Source organism: Leucopleurus acutus (genome assembly GCF_964270905.1).
Source record: "Leucopleurus acutus genome assembly, chromosome: 2".
Taxonomy (NCBI): Eukaryota; Metazoa; Chordata; class Mammalia; order Artiodactyla; family Delphinidae; genus Leucopleurus; species Leucopleurus acutus.
Genome location: NC_139143.1, coordinates 53,758,220 through 53,779,626, shown reverse-complemented (window position 1 = coordinate 53,779,626; position 21,407 = coordinate 53,758,220). Strand labels below are relative to the sequence as shown.

Genomic DNA, 21,407 nt, shown 5'->3' with positions numbered 1-21,407 from the left:
TCTTTTATATGAATGTTTTAAAAGTATGTATGTGACCTGGCAGAGCATACTTTTTTTTCTAGAATGAGAAACTGTTACTGGTGATGGACCTTTCATCTTTTTCCCTCTCTCCATTTTCCTAATGAGTAATTTTTTAAAATTTGGAATTGGGGTACGGACGTCTGCCCTAACGCTGCTGTTGTCCTGCCCCTTTACCATCAGTGCCTCAGCCCTGCCCCACACTGATCTTGCTTTTCCAAGTCCCTGAGGGCCGCAGGAGTTGCTGGGCTGTGACTGTTCCTACACTGGCCCCAGCTGTTCATTTGCAGCCCGTTTTCCTGTGGCGCACGGACTGGGTGACACGTGGACACTTTCTGCCTCAGTGTCTTCAGCCAACTGGGCAAGAATTTTTGTTTGAACAAGTTTTGCGAGTTCCAAGATGCCTGGCCTACCTGGAATCTCATGAATCATTGGGTTCTTGTCTCACGGAGGTTTCCTCCCAGCTGGCTATCCTGCCTTAAAACTCCTTTTCTTCAGAGGCAGGCTCTTGAGGCACGACTGGCCTGACTGCTTTCTTCTAGAAGCAGCATGTTTCTTTCTAGCCCTGGGGTGAAATGCTTCAATGAAAATTCTGCTTTCAGTTGTGAAGTTACGAACTCAGTGTTTTGGGCTGCCAGCTTCTGCTTCTTACTATCTTTCAAATCCTCATTTATTCAGTAAGAGTAAGTAAATTTGCTAGGTACTTCCATTGTGCCCAGAGTCTGGTTATTTCTTCCATTACAGCATCTCCATGGCTCTCCTTTTCATTAATTCATTCCACAAATATGCAGTTAGCCTCGACTCTATGCCAGGACACTGTGTTAGGGACTGGAGAGAGAATCGTAAGCAAAAAGCCACGTCCCCTCCCCGAACCGACCTTACTGTTGAGTGGGAGTGACCGATACTACCGAATTAAGCATACAGATCGATGACTACAGACTGATGATAAGTGCTATGAATGAAAAGCCCAGTTGCATATGTCAAGTAGGCAGACTTGCAGAGCCAATGATAGGATATACAGTGTCTTTGTGCAAGTTAGAAAAAGCCATCCCCTCTCTGTGGACAAATTAAAAGGCAGCTCCTTCAGGTATATGCAAGCGTATAGGCACAGAGTTCGGCAACAGATGGAGCCTGTTTCTAGTTCACACAAAGGAATCACGTTTTCCAGGCATGTGTAGCCCAGTACCAGGCCATGTGACTTGGCCAGTAGAGCAGCCTTCCCCTCGCCCACCTTTATCAGGAACCCTTATTTCAAACACAGTCTGCCCAACCAAAGGGGAGCTGGCTGATCTGGAGGATTGGGTAAGGCCTAAAGGCTAAGTTAACCAGACAAAGGGGAGGGGGGCGGAGTGATGAGGAAGACAAGCCAGAGCCTTCCAGGCAGAGAAAACTGCACGCTAAGGCCCCCAAAATACAAGAGAGCCTAGGATATTCCAGGAACAGAGACTAGAGAAGGACAGTGAGCGGAAGGGTAGGTTGAGCCGAAGCCGGAGCAGCCAGAAAAGGCCACACCACGCAGGGCAGGGTCTTCCTGGACCAGTCAGGAGGCCCAGATTGAGGATGGCCCCAAATGCCAAGCTAGGAAATTTGGACTGGAGTACCATTCTTTTATTTGCAGAGGGTCTGAATTATTCTGCCTCCTTTTTGTCTTTAAGTATAATCCTTCTTTGCTTGTATCAATTTGTGTTTATGATCCTCCTTCCTTGCCAATTAAAGGCACATAAATGCTTCTTTCTCTCCTAAAGAACTGCAAATGGCATGCATGCTCAAGGCAGGTTCTTGGGCTTGCTGCTGGGCACATGGTTTCTGGGAACCCCAAGGAGGAAATGTAAGGAAATCACGAGGAAAGTCTGTGCCTTCCCCCATGACCAGTTCCCACACACACATACACACATGCACGCAACCACAGGAATGTTCTCTGCGACGTACGAAGTCGAGAAAGTAAAGCCAAATGTGTTTGTCTGTTTTACTCTGGCAGCATTTCAGGTATTTAAATTTTTAGATAACATCTTAAATTAATTTAACTTGAATACGTTAAGTGAACATATCCTATCAGTTATGAGGAGAACAATCAAAATGAATATGCTGTTCTCTAGGAACGCGGTGTGGGTGAATATCAGACATTGTTTGACATTCACGACGACCATCTGAAATATTGACCTCGGGCATCAGAATATGCAGCTGCAAGGCAGGCGAATCAGGTGATTGGAAACAGATACCTGCCCCCTGCTGCCTCCTCGGCACCCACTCCACTGACTGCTACCCCTCGTAACCACTGCTGGAGGTTGCTACAGCCCTATGAAGGCCATTACTCTCTGCTGGGCCTCACCTCCCTCCTCCTCCTCCCCCCTCCTCCCCCCTCCTCCCCCCTCCTCCCCCTCCTCCCCCTCCTCCTCCCCCTCCCTCCTCCCTCCCTCCTCCTCTTCCATCCCCCTCCCCCTCCTCCCCTCCCTCCTCCTCCCCCTCCCTCCTCCTCCCCCTCCCCCTCCCTCCTCCTCCCCCTCCCCCCTCCTCCCCCTCCCCCTCCCTCCTCCTCCCCCTCCTCCCCCTCCCTCCTCCTCCCCTCCCTCCTCCTCCCCTCCCTCCTCCTCCCCCTCCCTCCTCCTCCCTCCTCCCTCCTCCCTCCCTCCCTCCTCCTCCCCTCCCTCCTCCTCCCCCTCCCTCCTCCTCCCTCCTCCCTCCTCCCTCCCTCCCTCCTCCTCCCCTTCCTCCCCCTCCCTCCTCCTCCCTCCTCCCTCCTCCTCCAGGTACCCTAATAAGGTGTGCTTCCCAAAGACCTGCTGACACCTCCTGGTGGTGGTACCTCAGCTGCACACTGTGAAGGAGAGAGTCGGCAGGTACCAGACACAGGTCAGGCAGGACAGTAAAGGTGCCTTTTGGAAGTGTAGTAACTCACATCTCCCATCTCCAACACACACACACACACACACACACACACACACACACACACACACACACCCATGTGCACGCACAAGCCCACACTAGTCGGGAAGGCAAGGCTGGTTACATTGGCCCTGAAAGAAGTGGGCCAGCAACCTATACTGCCTGACCCTGCTCAGTGTTCTGGTGGGGACGTTCATTTGTTTGACTCACCCTCATCACAGTTTCATTGTAGGTGTCTTCGTGCTGTATACATGGAATCTACGTTGAGTACTTAACTAGTTCCTAAGGGGTCTGTAGACAGAATTCAGGAAGTCTATGACATGATTGAGAGAAACAAATTAACATATTTATTTTCACTAACCTCTGATGAAAATTTAGATTTCTGATTAGGACAAATAGGTAGGGTACCTTCCTTTGGAGAAGGAAATAAGGTGTCTAGGAAAACAACACAGTAATTATGAACGTAGGCAACAAACCAGTAGCACTACCTGTGACTTTTCAACAATAGAAATCAGATGTTTTCATAGTACTTTAAAGTTATTGTAGATATTATTATTTGTTAAAGTCGTTGAAATATTAATGCTCATCACTGCTTCAAGATTACCATAGTTATCAGATCCTATAGTGTATCTTCTTATTTAATACATTAATAAAGAATATATATTGCTATATCACATATTTTTTTCCTAAAAATATTTTGATAACTCTATTTTGTTATAATTTTTGTCCTTTATAACCCCATGTGTTTATTTTAGGAATCTCAGAACACAATTCCAAGAAAAGGTACATTGGCTTTACCAGACTACCAGAGGGGTCCATGGCACAAAAAGGTTCTGAACCCCATGTGGTGGAAAGCACTTGAGCTCCAGGCTTAAATCCTGCTCAGTCCCCTAGCTGTGTAACCTTAGAATAGTAACTTCTGAGCCTCAGTTTCATTATCTGCAAAATGGTTTAATAATAGTGATGATGTAGGTAAAGTAGGTGAAAATCTCAGTTAAGGAAAGGACTTATTCTTTTCCCTCTAGTTCTATACTAAAAAGTGTGAGGCCTTGTTTAGAGTACTCTGCTTTTAAATTGATAAAGTAGAATCACTAAGAAATCACTTAAAATCCTCAAATCTGTTTTCTTTGCCTTTTGTTTTCTCTCTTAACAGCAGTGTTTTAAAATATAATAAACCTGTATTTAAATATATGTATTAAATATATAAAGTCAGGGAAAGTGTCATATATACTAACATTTATACCATTTTAGTTGTTGCCTTTTAAAATATTTTAGTCTCTCTTTTTCTGTTAAGGAAATAACATTGGATTCCCTACCCATTCTCTGAATGTAAGATAATATCTTTGTCGGCCTTTTTGTTTGATTGCTTTTGTGATGTGTAGAAATTCAGGTGTGGAGCAGCAGGGATGGTACTGCCAACTAGGCAGTTCTGGGACGTTCCTGGCAGGTGTTTTTTCCCTAGTCCATCACTTTTCTTTCTAATGAAAAATTTATCAGTAAAGTCCCAAAATTATTCTGTTTTATGTATTCATATAGTGCTAATTTTAGATAAGTATATACGTCACCAAAAAACCTAATTATATATAGAAAGTGCCTTTAGAATGATAGTTAAAAAGCAAAATGTAGTAGTTGATTGGAGATGTTAATGGTTATTTTTCCTTAATGTACCAGTAACTATTGTATGTTGTTGTATAAAAACAAATGGTATAAATAGATGTTTAAGTATCAAAAAGATTTAAATATCAAGGAAAGCATTTTGTGCTAGCTCAGATTGTAAGGCCTGTTAATGTCTGTTTTTAAAAACCTTTTGAAAGGAAAGTACATTAATTTGTTTTAATTTTGTCGACTACCCAATTTTCTTCACCCAACTTTTAAAAAAGAGGCAAATTGTAATGCTGCCCACAGCACGTTTGCTACCTAAATCTCTCTTAGCTACCTTCTGGATTTAATCTGCAGGACTGATGAACAGAATTTGTGGCAGTAAACCTGGCCGTCCAGAAGTCAAGTTTCTTCTAGTTTTGTGAAGATGGACTTATTGGACTTGGTTAAACCATAACTGGCTGTTGAGAGCTTGAGATAGTCTAGTCTAGTCAGTGACATGACGAAAGACCAGGACATGTATTTTTTAATGGATTTTTTTCAGCTCTATTGGCGTATATTTGATGTGTCTATACTTAGGTATATAAGGTGATTTAATATATGTATCCATTGTGAAATACCACAGTCAAGTTAATTAATACATCCATCACCTCACAGTTACTTTTTCTTTTGTAGTGAGAACACTTAAGAACTACTCTCTTAGCAAATTTCGAGTATACAATACTCTATTGTATAGTAGTATTCACTATAGTCGCCATGCTGAACAGTAGATCCCCAGAACTTGTTCATCTTCTAACTGAGAGTTTGTCCCCTTGACCAACATCTCCCCATTACCGCCACCCCACAGCCCCCCACAAAAGATATATTCTGATAACCCAAATAATATTGGACAGGGTGGCTATGAAAAATTTTAAAAGAGCAACGAAAAGGAACTTGGTATCTCAAATATCAAAATACATAGTAAATCTACAATAATTAAAACAATGTACTACAGGCATAAGAATCAATGCAACAGAATAAATAGCCCTGAAATACACAGAAAGACACACACACACACACACACACACACACACACACAAAGTTGGTGATCACTTGGAACACAGCAAACCAGTAGGGGAAGAAATGGATTATTCAGCAAACCACATACCAAAATACACTCCAGAGAAATAGAGAATTATGTGGGGTTTAAAAAAAATTTTTTTTTAATCTAGGAGAAAAAAATAGGTGACTATTTAACCAATACTGGGATGGGAACATATTTTGAAATGTAAGAGCAGTGGAAGAAACCACAAGTGAAAGAATTACTTTATTTCACCATGTTTCATTAAAGATATAATAGTTATGAGTGTGAGGAACTAAACCAAGAATACCACAAGTAGATGGAGGGTTTACTAGAAAGGGATCTTGGATTAATCCACAGGGAAGGACAGTGATTGGGCTGGGCCTTCCCAAGGCTAAGACAGAGAAGCTACTCTAGAAGGACCAGGGATCTGAGCACTGGACCCGGGCTCAGTTACACAACCAATGTCTGCTTCTTTCTGGCTAGCTGTTCCACCCTGGACCAGCTATTCCAACCAAGGCCAGCAGGAGGGAGGACCCACTGCCTTCTCTGGACAGGAGCAAGTTCTCTGAGAAGAGAATGTGAGTTGGACAGAAAAGGGCTCAGAGCAGGGCAGGGATGATGCATGCCTAATATATGCAAATTTGAAACTCCTTAGAACAAAAACTACAGCAAACGTTTAAAAGATAAATACCACCCAGTAAAAAAAAAAAAAAAAATTGCAACAAATTTTACCCCCCAAAATATTAGTATCTTTAACATAGAAAGGGGTTTTGTCAGATAATAAGGATATCCTGAACAATCCAGTTTTTCAAATGGGCAGAGGACATGAATAGACAGTTTGCAAAAAAAAAAAAAGAAAAGAAAATAGTGTAGTATACATGGAAAAAGAAGATTAACCTTATTAGTAGCAAAAAAAAAAAGCAGGGGAGCAGATTTCAGAAAACAATAAGGTACATTTTTGGCTCTAGGAAATTGACATTTTTTAATGCCTGTTTTTTTGGTGTTTTTAAAATCATGCTGTCAATTCTGGCAAGGGTAGAGTGGGCTAGACACTCATATCCTTCTGCTGAGAGTGTAAATTGTTACAGCCTTTCTGGATGAAAATATTTTAAGCCATGACAATAGGTGCTCATGTTCAAATTGATCAAATAATTCTTCGAAGAAAAAGGCTGTCAAAGATATGTATAAAGATAGCTATTGTAGCATTATGTGTAATGGTAGAAATCTGGAAATAACCTAAATCCCCAATATTACCTAATGGTTACTTGATAGTTTATCCATGTAATGAAATAAATGAAGTAGTGTAAGCCATTAAAAATCATTTGTTCAAAGAATGTTATTTACATAATTCCAATTTTGTAGATAAACAGAAGAGAGAGAGAAAAAAACAGAAACAAGATGTAAAACCAACAAAGAAAATATTCCAAATTGTTAAGGCACTTGGTAGAGCAAGGTATTTATTTCCTACAATGAAAATATTACCTCTTTTCGGTCTCAGACATGGGCACACCGCAGAAGGATGTTATTATCAAGTCAGATGCACCCGACACCCTAGTAGTGGAGAAGCATGCAGATTATATAGCATCCTGTGGCTCAGAGAAAGATGATTATGAATACTGTATGTCTGAATATTTGAGAATGAGTGGCATCTATACTGTAATGGATCTCATGGGACAGCTACCTCGCATGAATAGAGAAGAAATTCTGACATTTATTAAGTCTTGTCAACACGAGTGTGGTGGAATAAGTGCTAGTATTGGACATGATCCTCATCTTTTGTACACTCTTAGTGCTGTCCAGATTCTTACTCTCTATGATAGTAGTAATGTTATTGATGTAAATAAAGTTGTGGAATATGTTCAGAGTCTACAGAAAGAAGATGGTTCTTTCGCTGGAGATATTTGGGGTCCCACTAAGCAGCTGGTCTAACTGGAGTTAATCGTCTGCTGGAAGTTCCAGCATGCACTGTGCTAGTTATATCAGCGTACAGGAGTACTGGAACAGAGGGGGCCAGTCTAAAAGATAAGGGCTGAATACAGTGCAGGCAGGAGAGACCAGCTGCTTCATGGGATGTGAAAATCTACTTTTATATAATAGGGAGAAATCGACACAAGATTCTCCTTTTGTGCGGTGGCAACTTTGGCTCTATTGGGGAAGCTGGATGCTATTAATGTGGAAAAGACAATCGAATTTATCATGTATGAACTTTGATGGTGGATTTGGTTCCAGGCCAGGTTCTGAATCCCATGCTGGGCAGGATTCCTGGCTATTACTAGTCAGTTGCTTCGAGTAAATTCTGATTTACTTGGTTGGTGGCTTTGTGAACGACAGCTTCCATCAGGTGGACTCAGTGGAAGGCCAGAGAACTTACCAGATGTATGCTATTCTTGGTGGGTGTTGGCTTCCCTAAAGATAATTGGAAGGCTTCATTAGATTGACAGAGAGAAACTGCGCAGTTTCATTTTAGCATGTCAAGATGAAGAAACGGGAGGATTTGCGGACAGGCCAGGAGATATGGTAGATCCTTTTCATACTCTATTTGGAATTGCTGGATTGTCACTTTTGGGAGAAGAACAGATTAAACCTGTTAGCCCTGTTTTTTGCATGCCTGAAGAAATACTTCGGAGTGAATGTTCAGCCTGAACTAGTGAGCTAGGTTAGACCCCTTGATGCAAAAGTTGCTTAGTGTAGTTTTACTGTTTTAACATTTCAGTATTTGAAGTGCTTAACAAACTTAATGGCTGCCATGTTAATATTTTGTACATGAATTGTGTTGATTTTAATAAATTATATAATTATACATATTGTAAATTAGAGACCTTTATTGTATCTTCAGCTTTCTGTTTTCTTCTGGAATGCTGTTATTCTGAGCGTTAATATTTTGTTTATGCTTCAATGTATTTATCTTGTTTGTCTCCATAACAGCAAACTGAGTTGAACTCTATTTAGCTGATGAAGTCTTGTGTTCTGATTTTCCCTTGATATGTTATATATAACTATAGTTAATATAAATTGGTCTTTGTCAATGAGAATGTTAACTGATAAAGAATTGATGAACCCCATAGGAATTAAAAGATGAAAAAAAATAAATGGCTAAAATTTGGGAATATTTCAAAAAAAGAAAAGAAAATGTGACTTTGGTTATCAGAAAAACAACAGCAATGACGTATTTGATATTTGTATCAAAAGTAAAATAGACATTTTTATCATTTGGCCTAGAGAAGGGACATACCTGTTCAGGAGAGTTGTTTCCATATATTCCTGGCATATTAGTTTAAAAGGATTAAATTAGTGAATCCCTCTCTAAAGATCTAGGTCCATGCCTGGTACTCATCATAGTACTTAGAAAATGTCCACTGTACATTCAGATCTCAAATCTCTATTCATACATGTGCAGAGAGCCCAAAGCCTGCTGTGTATATCTCCTTGATTCTTCATGCAATCTGGATGTGACTTTTCACAGGTACCAGGATGAAGGAAGATGTATTTTATTATTTTAGGTTAGGAAAGAACAGTTAACTTTAAAAATAAATCCAAGAGAAATAAACTAATGCCATTTTTTTTCTTGAGAATGACTGCTGGATTTCTATTAATAATCCTAGGCTCAGTAGTTATTTCACAGTCTGTCTTTAAATAAATTTTTATTTTAAAAAACTATTCATAGTTTAGAATTCACAAAAATGACATCCTGCTGTTTATTCTTAAATCAGTGCCCGTTTACTGTTTGCCTGGCTCTGTGCTACACACTCTAAAGGCGCTGTCTTATCCTCACAATCCTATGTTTATGGTTTTTACTCCTCTTTTCAGAAATAGAGGTTTCAAAGTCAAGTTAATAAGTGATGGCTTTGAACCTGTCTGCTTAACCGGGCTATCATGCGTCATTCATTCATTCATTTATTCACTCATCCAATGAATAAAACACATCAATTCAAGGAAGTCCCCGTAAAGCAAAGATTTTTAAACTTTATGGTCCACTTCCTTTGTATCATAATTTATAAAATAATATCTATGTATAATAAAAATTATGAACAGTCCCTTAATCATTTCTTGTAACTTAAATCGGCCTATAATAAATTCTTTAAATTGTGATGGTTGGAAATGGACACAAAAATTGAAGCTTTTTTATTGTTTACTATTAAATTCAAAAGCGTATGTTATGTGTGTGTGTCTAAGACCAACATAAACATTTTTTCTAACTCTGGAGACTGTGACCTCTAGCTAAAGAGTAGTCTTCTCCACCAACCCCCCACTCTCTATTATCCTGTTGTATTTTCTTCTTACTACTTCTCACTACCTGACTTGATATTATCCATGTGTTTGCTCATTTGCATTGCCCCTTGCTTCACTACAATGAAAGTTCTGTTAGGGCACCAGGGTTTTGTCTTTTTTTTTTCCCGTACTTGCTAAGAGCTACTCGGTTCCATTTATGCAGAATCAATGAATGAATAGATGGATGAATGAATTTCTCTGCCTCTATCTGCTATGTTGGAGCAGAGGACTCCCCCCACCCCCACCATTTTGAGGTTTCTAAGCTGTACCAGGGCTTTCCAGGAGATACCTGATGGGTGACTTTTCCCAACACTACCATGTGGCAGCACCATTCCCCCTACCCCTCACTCTGCTCTGACTTCCTGTGGAACCTGCTGCTGGAGCCCTAAACCCAGGAAGCCATCAGTGCCAGGCAAAGCCCCCATGAGCTGCTGCTGCTTCCTGCACCTACACAGCCCCTCAGGGCCCAAGCGGAGGGCACTGATGTCCACAGCCAGAGGCTGCTTCTTTCATTATGGAAGAATCCTCACCAAAGTCCACCATTTCGTGGAACTGTGCTGTGAGTCTTCTCTGCTGGTGTGGGAATGAGCGCACACACACTCACACCCACATTGCAGAGACACCTGTTACCTTCCTATCCCAAAGTTCTGGGCCAGAGCTACCTTGTGCTCCTGAATTCTTTCAGGTTCTGGTGAAACCTCCCTTTCTATTTTTATCCCTAGGGCAGGGATTGGGACTAAGGGGAGAGATTATTGTGAGGCGGGGTGGGAGGCTTGACTCAATCAGAAGTCCTGAGTGAGGAAAAATTCATCACAGCTCCACTTCAACACTGAGGCATTAGCTAACAAGCCTCCGGCAGGAGAAATAACTTCCCTGCAGGCCACGTGGTACCTCCTGCAGATTGTCACTGTGTGGAACGGCCCGCTGACCCTCCAGGCCATCTGGATACAATGGACCCCTGAGATGAACTCACTTTAGCCCCGGCTAGGACGGCTGCTAGAGGGAGATAAAGCTTAGCTGCTTCCTTTCTGCTTCATTTTGGACTGCACTCTAGAAAGATATGTGAGAAATGGTATTTCTTATTAGTAATTGCCCACTCCACTCCTTCACTCCCCAACACACACACACACACACACACACACAGAGAGACATTCGCAGTGTTCACCACAGTATATATTCCCACGGAGTTTTATTTGGCTTCTTGGACAAATAAACCAAGGCAGGTGAGAGCTGGATAAGCTGTGGGGTAGGTCAGCCACAGTGGTAGGATTTGAGTCTCCCGCCTAAGAAAAGGAACGTGCAGTGCCTGTTGACAGGCATGACCTTGTTCCATGCATGCTTCTTGCAACTTAAAGCGTATCCAGAAACCTGTTCTAGCTTCCAGCGCAGAGAGTCACAGAGCCTCTGCTAGTCAAGGAGGCTTTGTTCTAAGAAGGCTGGTGCCTCTCGTGGATCTGGGCAGAGGAGAGGGCAGGGGCCTTCTGCCAGAGGCTAGGCCAACCCAAAGAAAGGGAATCGGGGGGCTATACCCCCTATTTATTTAAAGAAAACAAGAAAGAAGGAATCTTCCACCATCACCACCACTGTGACCACTGCTCACTATTTCTTCAGGTTTGTGTACCCATATAATGCTTTTAACCGGAAAAGGCTATTATGTTTTAGTTTGAAACAATTTAGTATGTTGAAGAAGATGAAGGAAGGGAAGACAGAACCAGCCTTAGAAATCCTAGAATAGTGACAGGGCCCAACAGGACCAGACCTTTCCTATGGGGAAAAACCATACTCCACGCTTTGTAAAAACATGGTCCTTACTATTAAGGAGGATGGCTATAATATTAGAAAGGAAGAGATGAATGGAAGACTGTCTTGGCTTAGAAAATCTATTTCTTTTTTTTGTTCAGCTGAGTCACTGTGATAAAAGTGGCCTGAGCATCACAAGATTTGCTAACCTTTTGTCATCTCCCCTCCCACTCTGTTCCCGAAAATGTTAGTGGTTTTTTTTTTCTATCAGCCTTTCTCTTGCTTCAAACAGTAGCTTCTCCTCATAGACAAACATTACATCAGTTTATGAATTATCACTGATTTTTTTTTTTTTTTTGGCATGTATGTGAGCTGCCCTCTGCTCCCATCTTTGCACTATCCAATTGGAATTCTTAGCCAAACGCCTTGGCCCCCTGACTCTCAAGAATATCAGTTTGGGGGTCATGAATTGATCTATTATTGTTCTTATAGTATTGAGTTAGCCTAAGAAGCCCCATTTGCAACATCATTCCCATGCAGTTTTAATCTCCACTTAGGAAGTATTTAGATTAATTCTGGTGCTCACTGATTATATATTAGTTTGGATTATTTTAAAGTAATTTTGTTTTAACTTTAAAAAACCACCACCAGTAGCTTGGCAGTACTACCACAGAATGTTCTGAGTGAGGAACATTGTTTTCAATAACCCCACTGTGATTTGGGTCCAGCCATTCACTCATGAAGTGGGGAATTACAGTGGAACTTCACCAACGTGCAGTTGTCCTAAAAGGACATCAGGATAAGCCCCTGTTTGTTAAACGAATTCAGGCATAGGTCTATATACAAAATCTAACACATGTCCTGCTTTACCCGCTTGGTTTTCGGAACGCTAAGAGCTAAGGGCCGCTGGCTGCGGTGCCCAGGTCCAGCTTTCTCAGGGCCAGGCCATTCCATCCCATTTCCTGTCTCCTCTTCCTTCCGTTCTCACTAATTCATTAGCAGTCATTAAAGTGGAAGCTTAGCTTACAGTTTTCACCTTAGCTTTCTGTTTTCCTCTTCAGCTACCACTTCACAGCTTCCCCAACGCTCACCAATAAGAAACTTTCAGCACGTGTGTCTCAGAACACAGTCCTTAACGTTCATCGATAAATGATTTCTGTGGCCCTGATTTGTGTGAATAATGACTGCTAATTTCACTCAGGCTCACCAAACATTTGATCTTGGCAAGGTGACAAGTTGTAGATTTTTTCTTTTATTTCCTGGGATAGCCACTAGGATTTTTCTTTTTTTAAACATCCATTTTCTATGCCAGGAATTCCAAAGTCAAAATATACAGAAGCATCTAGCAGGAAGACAGTCTGAGGTCAAGTGTAACCATCTACTGCAGTACAGGGACCTCTCTCCAGTACCCCCAACACAGGGTCCTTTGGCGGCCAACTGCCACCCCTGTGAGGGGAGAAAACTCCCAATCACCAGGCTGTACACTCTGGTTGCTGGGTTGTCAGATGCTTTGTGTGAGCTGAGGCCAGGATCTTAAGCTCTCTGTTTCTTCATATGAAATGGTGACTGTAATAATAGCAGTTATTTCCTCATAGAATTGTTGAGTGTGTTAAATCAATTAACACACATAAAACCTGTGGACAGTTCCTGGCAAGAGCTAGTGCACAATCACAGCTTGTGGGTAATGCTGCCTCTGTAGGTGGAACCCTGGAGTAGCAGAGAGAGGAGGGGTGAGAGTCAGTCTGACTGGTGAGAGCTCAGACTCTGCCAGTACCTAGTTCTGTGAACATGCTTAATATTTTCTGAGCTTGGATTTCCTTCTGTGTAACGTGGATAAGGAGTCCCTGGCATGTACTTGATGTAGCAGGCAGTCAGTCAAATGCCAAGTGCTTTAAAGGGTTAGCGAGAATTCATGTAAGTTGCCTGATACAGGGTAGACATACATTAAACAATCATGATTCGTCACATTTCCTGCTTAGTTGAAGAGGCCAAAAAAGAAGGTTCCGTCTGCTTTGCCTTAGGAGACAGTATAGCACTGTGCTTGTCACATTAGTGCCTAATAGATATTGGAGTATTTTGCTCAAAGGAGTAAATAAAGGAGAATAAAGATGAAATTGAAGAGTAATTCAGGTTTGGAGTTTCTAAGAACCGAAGAAAGGACGTGAAAGATTTTTGCAAACCTAGAAATGAAAAACCTGTTACATTAACCTATTAGAATGTATAAGATTCTCTGATGTGTGTAAGCTCAGAGTTTCTAGTAATATTTCTCTTCAATGATAGCAAAGCTACACTGGTTCATGCGAGCCAAAAGAAAAGGCAGATTAGAATACTTTTAAGGAAATTCAGGCTTTTTCCTTTCAAGTATTACAGTAACACCCCTTTCTGGAGAATCCAGCTGAAAGAGTCTTTGTTAGGTGTCTTTTCTGCAGGTAAAGGAGATCCTAGCTGGTGCAACCAACCTCTTCCCCACCATCAACTCCAGACACCCCAGACCAACAAGTCATGACCTCCAGAATCCTCAAATATAATGCTGTGATCCCTGACTCACCACCTCTAAAAGGAGCCAGTTCCTGGCAAAGATGCCCCCGTGACATTAATTGTTCTCTTTACCTTGAATGAACTTTGATTGTAGATTAAAGAGATGGTGACTAAGGGCAGCTTTTACATTGCCTGTTTTAATGAATAAACGGGAATTATTTTTAATTAGTGCTTCAGTTGTCTGTGTAAACGATGCCCTCTGACTTGCTTAAGGGCCTTTTGAAAAACGTTTATTTCCTTAATTTTGTTAAGCATGGCTTGTTTGCAATGCTATTTTTGTTCTCTGTGAGAAATCTTTTAAGTAGAGATCATTTCCAGCCTTTCTGGACTAATCCAATTTTAGTGGAGATCATCTCGACAAGAACATTTACCATATTTAGAATACATTGCTGGGCAGTGGGTTTGCCTAGTCCAAGGGGAGTCTACCAGTGCAGAACAAGAAGGCACTTTCATGTAAGTCAGAGCTGCCTCCATCTCCCAACCCTCGGCTCTCCTCAAAGACACATGAGTGCGCCCCCCAGTTTCCATGGCTGCAGGGGTAGGGAGTGCAGATCCGCGGTAAACCTTGCCAGACCACCTTGAGCAGGGCTATACTATAGGCCCTTGGTCTGATAAGATGTTACCCAGGTGACAGCACACATTCAATGACAAGATGAAGCCACAGTTTGGCATTTGGGGATCAATAGATGTGAGTTAGTTATAGGACATAATCAGATCACTTGTCTTAGCCCCAATATCATATTCAAAATGTTTTCTCTCCTAAACGCTTGAAATTGCTCCCTGAGAAGTAACTTTTGGTTCCAAAAGTCCGATGTTGCCTATTAATAGATATATTTTTAGGATGTTTTTAAATATAACACTTGGGTATTTCCCCCAGTTTCTTTTTTTAAAAAAATCACCCTAGAATCAGTTTTCACCCACTAAAAGCCTTTTCGAGTTTTCTTTTTTTAGTCTATATTCCAGAATAGTAGCTTCAGAGTTGCCAACTGAAAAAGGACCTGTGTGTTGTGTATGCTGCTGGAAGCTATTTTCAAGCACAAACTAAATAGTTTTAAAATACTAGTACATGGAGTATCTCACGTGGTTTTGTGTCTAGCAGGAAAAACCACTTGGCCTCAGTGCTCTAAAACCTGTCAGGTCTTCTGATCAGGAGCAGTAATTATCTTGAGAACCGAAAGGAAAAAAAATTACCTTTGTCTTAGTAATTTCCAAGAAGGTAAATAAATGGTCCTTTTAGCAAAAGGGTGTTAGGCTGTTCACTGCCAACTTTAAACCGCAGTGATCGAGTAATAGCTCTCCCTGAACTGTAGGAATGCTCCCATCAACGTGGATAAACTCCATAGGAACTAGCCCACATTTCTGTCCATACAATTTGTCCATCAGCAAGTGTTCACTGGGTTCCTTTTGCCTAGCACTGCTCTAGCAGCTGCATAAAATATCAGAACAATTCATTTACTCCGTAAGGGGGAGTGATGTGCTGGAGTTAATGAATAATTGTTATTCATTCAAAAAAATTTAAACATCCACTACTAAAATTATTTTGTGTAGAACTTGGCACAAGTCTGGAATAAATAAATGTTTTAGACCACAATTGAAAGTTCAGAGAAGGATATCTGTCTATACGTATGCTTAATTCCTAATTGTGTGGCCTTTGGGGGTGGTTCTGCATGCTCTTTGGCCTTTTATGTGTTTAATTAACTACATCACATTTTCTATTTTAGACCTGAGCTCATGTGGCCAAAATTGTATCAGTTCAGCACAAGCACTGCTGTGCTTGCTAACCTTCCTAATCCTGTGTATTTCCTGCATCATGATTTATTTACCAAGTATTTAGCTCATTTAGCTTAATTGTGGAGCCAAGGTAGTTAGAACTAAGATTTCCTGATTTCTAGTGTTTTGGTTCCACTAATTTGATCTTGTGCTTCCTTTAGCTCACAGATTCCATTAACTACCCCAAGACACAAGTCTTTACACCATGCGTAATGCCCTAGAGACATTTCCACCTTCTTTTGGTTTAACACCTACATCTCATTATCTTTTAATTGAGTTCTTGGACATACAAATGGAAAAGAAAATAATGGGTGATTAATGCTTCGGCCATGAATAAGAGCTAACTGTACATATAAAGAATATAACTTATTTTAAAATTTCTTCTGCAGTGAAATATTGTGTTGGTTAACAGTTACCAGGCTGAGATTAAACAGACTTTAATTAGAAATTACAAGCCCATAGCACTACTGCATGCAAATCTAAGAACACCAAATGGATGCAAACCCTAAACTTGTTCAGCAGCACCCCCTAGCATATATAATTTTAGGCTGTCAGTCTAGGAAGCAAATTCTAGTTCTCATGTCCTATCTAAAAAGTATATGTCTTTTATACATGTCTAGTTATATTGGCGCATTCTTCACATTATTCCTGAATTGAATGTCTGAAGGTAACTATAAACAGAGGGTAGTGTAATCTAGTAGAATAATTTCTTGTGCAAATATTTTCAAAATGATTCTACTTTAACTGTGGCTGTCTTCTATTCATTGTCTCTGCTTTGGTTGGCTGATGTAAAGAGATTTTTGTTTTCTTTTGGAGTCAGTCATCTAGGAAAGAGGAAAAGCATAGCTGGGGGAGGTTCCTAAAGCAGATCGTGGAAATCCACAAGGTAGACATAGTATGTTTAATTGCCTTTGGTAAGTGCTAAGAACACAGCCTCTGGAGCCAGACTCTCTGAGTTTTGTGATCTTGGGCAGGCTACTTAACTGCTCCATGACTTAGTTTCCTCCTGTATAAACTGGGTTAATAGTAATAGTACCTGTCTCAGGGAGCTACCACAGTTAATGCAAACACTTTGGAAACCTAGCTCCTAATGAGTGCTCAGTGATGATCGACGGTCATTGTTATCATTATTTCACCATGAATGCTTGGATGTGGTCATGATCTACAGTTTGGGTCCTGACATCAGAAAGACCTGAGTTCAAACCCTCTGAGAGTCCTTGGGCAAGTTGCTGAAACTCAATTCATCACCTCTAAGTGGGCATGATAATAACAACTACTTCATAGAGTTGTCGAATTAGACAACGTATGCAAGGCACCTACGTTAGACTAGGTAGGACAGGTGGATCATAGCTGTTACCCATTATTTCCTTCTGAAACACTGATAAAGCAACAGTTAAAGAACTCTACAGAATAGCAATAATCCTCTATGACTAAGAACAGGAAAGAATCTCAACATTCTGTAAGATGGAAAGCAGAGAGTGGAAACTGACTTAGCAAACCCAAGAAAGCCAGTTACACTGTAGAATGAACGAAAGGCTCAGGAATTGCTAGCAGAGATATCTCTGGAAATGGAGGGGAAAGTGGGGCTGAAAACAAGAGGATTCATTGAAAGTCAGTGTAAAAAGCAGACTCCCACGTCCCCTTCTACATTCCTTCCAGCCGGGCACTATTGAGGGCTAGGATGCCAAAATGAAATCAGGGCTTTTAAGTGAAAGTCTGCATTCTGAATGCCAAGGTCCTTGGTTGTCTTCCCCTCTCTGGCTCCCAGGGTGCTGGCAAGGAGGTTTAGACTCTCCAAGATGAGATGAGATGCGCCTTCTCTGGGATCCCTACCAGCCCAAGTAAATAGATCCAAGGACGCTGCCCTTGGAGGTTATTGAGCTAAAAAGCCCTGTTGTATCCCTGAAGCCCACAGTCCACATGCCCAGCCTGTGTGCACGGGGCTTCCAGTCGGCGGACTAGCGTCCCACGCTTCACTGGGACGGAGAGTCAGGGATCCCAGACCACAGTCCCCCGCGGGTGCATCGTAGTGGGGTGTATATGAGGCAGATCATTTGCTCGTGCCATTCAGGCCTCTTAGGTATGTTTGTTTAGGTTTTAGGATCCATTCATTGCTTCAATCCTAGCATGTTCCAAGTGTACCCCTGGATTTGTCCTCAGGTATACCTCCTACCTAGCTGGCACTCAGTGACTGTCAGCTGGCATCGTTACGCATTCAGCCATCACAGGACAGAGCAAGTCACCTTCCACTTGTTTCACCTACTTCCAGAATTAGAAGATATGATTTGAACATTGACCTGCTTTTATAACTCTGCCACTTGTGGAAGTTCCACAGCAGAGAGGAAGAAACCCTGGATTAAAGGACAGGTTTTTAATTCTGCCACTAATAGTATGACCTTCACGAAATCCTCTGATCTCTCTAGACCATGGTTACCACCAATGTAAAGGGGACAGATTAGACCACCTTTAGACACGGCTTCCTTGCTCCCAAATACCCCACAGTATCAGGCCAAAAAGTGTTTCAGAACAAGTCTTTGAGGCTGACCTGGTTACTTTTCAGAAGTGTACATGCATACTACTATAATTATAAAAAATGTATCTGTAGTAATAAATAACTTTAAATCATGAAGATAAAAAGTAATAAAAAATGATCCAATATCTACCATGTTCCAGATGCTTGCATTATCATATTTAATCTCATTTCATGGGACACTAGTGCTTTATGAAAGACATTCTGTTACCCCATTTTGCAGAGAAAGTAACTGAGGCTCTAAGAATTTTTACGTACAAAATTTACAGACAGTACGTGGCACAGTCTGGATTTTGAAGATATGGCCACATCTAGAGACCCAGTTCTCCAAACCTCACCATGCACCTCTTTTCTGAACTCTGTTTGGTGCTTCCCCAGTAAGATCATTACACTCATTCTAGTTCCCTCTCAGCTGCTGTCAGTTTTTAGTCTGGCTTTATTGCCTTTCCCTGGAAAGTTGTATGTTTCCCCCTAAAGTTGACTGGCATTGGAATCATGAACAAATCAAGACCTACAGGCCTTTCACAAAGTTAGTTTGCTCTCGGGGCTTCCCTGGTGGCGCAGTGGTTGAGAGTCCGCCTGCCGATGCAGAGGACACGGGTTCGTGCCCCTGTCCGGGAAGATCCCACATGCCGCGGAGCGGCCAGGCCCGTGAGCCATGGCCGCTGAGCCTGCGCGTCCGGAGCCTGGGCTCCGCAACGGGAGAGGCCACAGCAGTGAGAGGCCCGCGTACCGCAAACAAACAAACAAACAAACAAAAAGTTAGTTTGCTCTGAGTTCTCAAAGTCCAAGGGCATTTAAAATGTTCTGCCTGTGTGTGGGACTTCCCTGGTGGTCCAGTGGTTAAGACTCCTCACTTCCACTGCAGGGGGCGCAGATTCGATCCCTGGTCATCGGGGAACTAAGATCCCACAAGCTGCACTGTGTGGCCAAAGAAAAAATGTTCTGCATGTGTGAAATAACACAATGTTAAAGTTTCTGCATAGCTGAACTTCTATAGGATGTGTAGTTTCTCCCAGTGCGGCCAAACTGGCAGATTCATTGTTTTTCAGTGGATTATGTGACATACAAGTTGCCCTTTGAGATTGCAGACTATATAAACGTACAAGGAAATATTTTAACAGATCTTGGTACATAAATCTGTTTTCTGTTTAATGTTGATTTTGAAGTGTATAAAAATAAGGAGAGAACATAAAATAGATTTGATGAAGCAAACAGGAAAATCTTTTAAAGAAGTTTGGGGGCGGCTGGAGGTGAGAACTCCCTCCAAACTTGGCTGTGCATTTTTTTCAATTGGGTAAAAGATACTTAAAGTTAGCTATTTTAACTATTTTTAAGTGGACAGTTCAGTGGCATTAAATACACTCACATTTTTGTGCAACCATCACCATCATCTATTTCCAGAACTTTTTTCATCTCGCAAAACCGAAACTCTGTACCTGTTAAACGCTTAACTCCCCATTCTCCCCTCCCCCTAGCCCCTGGCAACAACCCTATGCTTTCTGTCTCCATGAATTTGACTACTCTAGTTTGCTGTGCATTTTGTAGGTCTTACGTGACATGATCAGTATTATAATTAAGAGAGTAACAGCTGACGTGTCTTGGTACCCAAAAGGTTTATGGTGAAAATATTTCAAAGGTATTTAGAGTGAAATGACATATGTTAAGCTCTTTATCCTTCTTTGAAATAAGTAATGAACTATGTGTTTTTAAACTCCTGAGGTTCTTATAACTCAGCTTCTTAAAAGTGATGATGCCCATGTGCTCAGACAGGTGTTATCCCTTGCTCTTTTCTCCCATGGGGCCCCAACCACAATTTTAGTGAAAACTACAATAAAAGCACCATTCCTTCTTCCCTTTGGTCCCCCCAGCCCCATGCCCCCGCTCCAAAGTTCATTCCCTAGATCCTCCTGCCTTTTCAGGGCCCAGCCTCATATTCTGAGTGGGATTAATGTTGTGAAACAGTGTAGCACGCAAGTAAAGGAGGACAAATGTTCATTCATTCTTTCCTAAAACAGACCTTTATTGAACACCTACCACTGTCGCTTACTGCATGCAAGGATAGACAAGACACTAGCACTGTCTTTAAGGGGCTTACATTCTATTAGGTTGAAGCATTTAGAACTCGTGTGGTAAGAAGAAAGAGATGTGTGAACAGGTAAGCCAAGGCGCCATCACAGAAGTCTGCGCCAGCAACACTGGGAGAGGAAGTGGTTCCACCCAGAAGGGTGAGGGTGTCGTCATGGTGTTTTCTTTGGCCTTTTGGCCTTTCTTCACAAGGCTGTTGCAGTATACCATGCACCTTGACTTGCTTCTGCAGCTCCTGTTCATGGTCTCCAGATAGATTTGGAGTTGTCTGGAAGACACAGCAGCAGAAGACTAGGTGGTGGTTCATTCATTTGGACAGGGAAGCAGCAGTTCCCATTGCCACTTGTCTCGCATTTCCATCCTCCTCAGTCATTGAATGGAAGTGTAAGAATTTTCTAGAGCAGGGTTGAATGTCCTATTGCATTAGCTGAATTCTGTTATTCGCCTCACATTTCGCTGGAGCTGAACTTTTCTTTAGAAGGTTAAACAGAGAACACTAATTCATATCCAGGTTAAAGTGTTCTCAGAGAAAATTCCTGAATAGACAGCTGCCTGATTTGGGGGAGGGCAAGTAGAGCTTTCTACAAGACATGATGATAGAAACGGGTCTTGCTTAGGTGGTAATTGGAGATTGGGACCCAAGGTGACAGAACAGGGAGATAGGGATGGAGAAGGATCTCACTGCCATCAGTGCAGGAAGAGGTCGTATGCTGTGGAGAGGGCCATGGCATTGTCCTAAGAAAGCCAAGAATTTAGGTCCTCTTAACCCAATTTTTAAAAAATAGCCTGATGACACTCCAGTCTGGTCCATCTAAAACATTCCCCTGGATTGGGGTTTCCTCTTGACCACATATAAAGTGTATTTATTTTAGGGGGAAAATACACACACATATGCACACATGCATACAC

General features: G+C 41.7%; 1 protein-coding gene and 1 pseudogene across 2 annotated transcripts in view; both read left to right on the top strand.

The window, feature by feature from the left end:
- The window catches only part of LOC309957939 (uncharacterized protein C1orf21), a 226,242-nt gene that overhangs the window by 153,317 nt on the left and 51,518 nt on the right, over window positions 1-21,407 (top strand). The window lies entirely within an intron of this gene.
- Window positions 7,064-8,303, top strand: LOC309957583 (geranylgeranyl transferase type-2 subunit beta-like; annotated as a pseudogene). Its single transcript has 2 exons — window positions 7,064-7,468; window positions 7,661-8,303. The product of its transcript is annotated as a geranylgeranyl transferase type-2 subunit beta-like (transcript).